This window comes from Myotis daubentonii, chromosome 4 (genome assembly GCF_963259705.1).
Source record: "Myotis daubentonii chromosome 4, mMyoDau2.1, whole genome shotgun sequence".
Taxonomy (NCBI): Eukaryota; Metazoa; Chordata; class Mammalia; order Chiroptera; family Vespertilionidae; genus Myotis; species Myotis daubentonii.
This window is the reverse complement of record NC_081843.1, coordinates 70511744-70516438: the sequence shown is the minus strand read 5'-3', so window position 1 is coordinate 70516438 and position 4695 is coordinate 70511744. Positions and strand designations below refer to the sequence as shown.

At 40.2% G+C, this 4695-nt stretch overlaps 1 non-coding gene across 1 annotated transcript; it reads right to left on the bottom strand.

Annotated features, from left to right (window-relative positions):
* Positions 1-312: 312 nt before the first annotated feature.
* Positions 313-419, bottom strand: LOC132234046 (U6 spliceosomal RNA). The gene has a single exon (XR_009452859.1). It is a non-coding gene; the product is annotated as a U6 spliceosomal RNA (small nuclear RNA).
* Between the last annotated feature and the right edge of the window lie 4276 nt (positions 420-4695).

Sequence of the window (4695 nt, the reverse complement as noted above, 5' to 3'; positions counted from 1 at the left end):
GTAGATGTACCACAGTTTTCTAATCCATTCATCTACAGATGGGCACTTAGGCTGTTTCCAGATCTTAGCTATGGTGAATTGTGCTGCTATGAACATAGGGGTGCATATATCCTTTCTGACTGGTGTTTCTGGTTTCTTGGGATATATTCCTAGAAGTGGGATCACAGGGTCAAATGGGAGTTCCATTTGTAGTTTTTTGAGGAAACTCCATACTGTCTTCCACAGTGGCTGCACCAGTATGCATTCCCACCAGCAGTGCACAAGTGTTCCTTTTTCTCCACATCCTCTCCAGCACTTGTCGTTTGTTGATTTAAAAATATGGAACGCTTCACGAATTTGCGTGTCATCCTTGCGCAGGGGCCATGCTAATCTTCTCTGTATCGTTCCAATTTTAGTATATGTGCTGCCGAAGCGAGCACCCAGATTAGTTACTTTTATGAGTTAAGCCATTGTTTCTATCAGAAATTACTGAATGTAAAGCTGTTAGCAGGAGTTGGTGATTAATTAATGCAATGACACTTGTAATAATTCATTGTCATTAGAAGTTTTGATTGAATCTACTATGTACTAAGTTTACCTATATCTATATGCACAAAGTAATTAGAAGAGGCATGGGAGAAGACCAGATTTGTGGAAGGCAGAGGCTAAGGACTGAGAGAAGTCTAGATGGAGAATAGTGTTATGTCAGGAGTCTTGGTCTTACCAAGGAGAGGACTTGGGGTAAGCTGGGAAGAACATAAGAGGCCAGAACACGTGGTAGGCAGGCATTGAAGGGAAGCAGAAGTCAGGTACAGGAGTGAAGGTTTGCAAAAAAAAAAAAAAAAAAGCTTATGATTTATAAAATTTTATAGAACTTTAAGGTAAATTCAGATGTTAGGAATTAGGTCAACCCTTCATCTTAGAAATGAAGAAAATGAGGCCTAGAGAAATATTTGGCAACTTGCCTATGGTCAGTTTCTAGAACTGTGTTTAACTACTATGGTTTTATGACCATTCAATGTTAATTATTTTCTTTTGGTAATCAGCTCTGAGTTTTGTTTACGGATCTGCCTTCTTTTTAATCCCCAGCTTTTGTGGCACAGTGGGCTCTGTTCACAGACATCAGGGGCAGAGGATGAGACCTCAGCCTAACCCAACCAGAAGCCAGCTCCCTAGACACACTGATGGTCTCAGCGTGACTCAAGGTAGGCACTCAAGTGACACATTGCTTCTTCCCGTTTTTTTCCCAGTCCAAGGAAGAAGTGTTCTCTATTCCTAGCTTGACACGAGCTTCAAAGGTTGAGAGACTGAAGCTGCTCCAACCATCTTGCTACTTCCAGCTAAGGCAGAGGACTTGGGACCGAGGAGGAACGAGGACTCAGGGCCCGGTGTCACTGTTGGAACCTGAGCAGCAAGCAGTGCCTGAAATGTTACAATGCCTGCTAAGCTTCTGTTTCCTGAGGCATTAAAGTCCTTCCCCTCCCCTCCCCTCCCCTCCCCTCCCCTCCCCTCCCCTCCCCTCCCCTCCCCTCCCCTCCCCTCCCCTCCCCTCCCCTCCCCTCCCCTCCCCTCCCCTCCCCTCTCTTTCTTTTTCTTTAAACTTGTTTGGACTGAAGTTTGTGTTTGTTTGTTTTTGCCACGTAAATATCCTAACTGATACTCTGGTAGGTTCCCAGTTTAGTTCTTACCTGTTTGGTGTTTGGATGTGGTTTTGGACACTGACATAAGGACAATCAAATAGGTGAATGTATCTGTTTGTTATTGTTTGGTAGAACTAGTTTTAGTTCTAATGATAAGGCCACAAAAATTTAGTATGGTGTAGAGATTAATAACATCCAGTTTGGGCTAGGAAACCAGGAGCTCAAGTCCCCTTCCTACTTCTAAGACGTTCAGAAATTTCCTATAACTCTCTTCTAACAGAGCTGAGCATATGGATAACCCCCGAAGGTGGGCAATGGTGATTAATATTATGTTGTCTTGCCCTGGCCAGTTTGGCTCACTGGATAGAGCATCGGCCTGGGGTTCGATTCCGGTCAAGGGCGTGTACCTTGGTTGCAGGCACATCCCCAGTAGGGGGTGTGCAGGAGGCAGCTGATCAATGCTTCTCTCTCATAGATGTTTCTAACTATCTCTCTCCCTTCCTCTCTGTAAAAAATCAATAAAATATATTTTAAAAATATTATGTTGTCTTAACTGTTTAGTATGAGTCCAGCATAGAGTCATTGCTAACTAAATGGTAGGTTAAAAATAGACTGTTTTAATTTGGAATCAGAGACATTAAATCTTAGTATTTGCTTCAAACATTTTAAAAAATATATCATTCTGGTCCTTTTTCAATTTTGTCACGTGTATTTAGGCAATGGTTTTTGTAGGCTTTCCTTTCTTGATGTTGTTTTCAAAAGACCCTTCGGTGATTTAATTTCCAACCCTGATTTCCTTCTGCCAGGCTACTTAATGGGCAACCTGCCTGCTAATAAAATGTGCTCAGAGGAATTGTGATTGATTCATTTATTTTTATTTTTAATTTGTTTTTATACACTCTCTAAAGATGCTTCTTATAAGTTTCATGTTCAGAGATCCCAATCATATTTTGGCTTAATAAATACCATTTATGCTTTTGAAATATGTTAGAACAGGTAGAAAAATAGATAGTTTCTATGTTCTCAATTATGTTATCTTCTTCACAAGGATAAGCCACTTTTGAACTGATAGAACAATTTCATATATATTTTTGTATTTAAAGTTTATCTTTATTTTTGGCAATTACACTATTCACAGAGTTGAAATCCTCTGCTTCTATGTTAACTATATTTCAACACTTTGTGTTAGCGTATACCAAAAGCACACTTGTAAGTTAGAAAGGACCACATGCTGGGGAGAATACGATAAACCAGGCAGTGAGAGTTTAATAAGTATAGTAACTCCAGACTCTCCTTATATTCTCGTTACTGTGTAGTTAATGAGAATCTGTGTAAATAAGGGAATTCTAGGCAAGATTTTCCAATTACTCTTCTTTTGTTCTTATATAATGCAACCTTGTGTGTGTGACTGGTGCTTTTTTATATTTCAGCAAAACTTCAATAATGTGCAATCATTTTGAAGAAAATAATGTTATTTATAATTCTTCAAACAGAACAGCTTCTACTATACATTAGGGTCTGAGCTCCTAGGACCCTGAATAAAAGTCTACAACTGACTCTGAATATGAGAAATATTTTTAGAGCATGGGAAAACCAAGGAACCAGGCAGCACTTCTAACAACTTTTATCCATTTGATCAATTATTCTTACCACTTGGGTAAAAGTCCATTAAATGTTTTTGTCAATGCTACATAAAAATATAATTTTTCTAGAATAGAATACAAGATGACCTAGTAGCTTGAATGATAGGTTTTTATGAACTTAGTGCAATCTAGTATGGGAATTTAAGATGGTGACACCCACAGTTGTATAGATTTATCTGCCCGTAAATTTTTTGCAATCTAGTGTGGGAATTAAGATGGTGACGCCCACAGTTGTATAGATTTATCTGCTAGTAAATTTCTCATTAGCATGAATGGAGTGTCTGAGACAGGAAAGTATATTTAAGTAGTCTGGTTTCTTCCCACATAATCAACTTATTTCTCTTCCCTGTTTCTAGGAACTATTATAAAACAGAGCAAGTTTATCTGTCAGGTTCTCAGCTGCAGAAAAAAATAAATCCATTTTAGCTGGTTTAAACTCAAGGGATTATTATGGCTCCCATAATCACTGGTAGACCTGATGAAACAGAGAAAGGGCATTGCCAGGAATATGCTCCCAAACTGTGTAGCAGAGCTGGACTGCAAAGGGAGCACATGACTTTCAAAAACCTGACAAATCATGAAGTTACTGACACAAGTGTCAACTCCAGTCCCATGTAACCTCTGCCACTTGCTGCACTAGAAAATGGTATGTCATATACCCACTGCTCTCTTTCTATCAAACTCAGTTTAGATGCAGAGTCTCATGGGATTACATCTGATTGACAGAACCTAAATTGTCTGGAATCTTGCCTGCAAAGGAATTTGGGAAATCTAGTCTTTAGCCTTCAAGCCACTGCAGACAGGAAGTCAGGCTAGAAGAGGGCTGGGATGATCGCTGAGCGAGCCAGTCACAGAATCTGTCATGGGGGTCTGAATAGGCACATGTTTTAATAATTTAAGGATCTGATGTGTGACATCCTTAGGGGCAGACATTCAGATTAAATTCCTTAAATGTTTAGGTTGCAAATATCTCATCATTGTCAGGGATGCATAGAGCAAGGGAGAGAGATGAGAAGGAACAGGAGGGGATTAACCAGGAGCGAGAATCCTGGGATCAGACAGATTCCTGTTGGTGAGACATTCTTCAGATTCCCAGGGCTCTTTGTACCCGTATATCTGCTCTGCTTTCTTCATGGGCAGTGGCTTCCATAAATCAGCTCTTTCCCTTGCCTTTTTATCTTGCTCATTCAATCTCTTAGCAGAGGACAGAAACCACTTATCTCCCTGGGCAAGACAGAGAGCTTTTCTCTGTGGGGGAGGAATAAATGATTTTCTACGTGACACTTTCATTTTCTGTATGACTAACATCAAATGCACCACTAAATATATTGGCACCCTCCCACCATCACCACCAGATAAGAAAAGGGTTAAACTGGCTCCTTACCAGAGGGGTGCACTTCATGCACCCGGAGCTTCCTTTGCCGAGCTTGGAG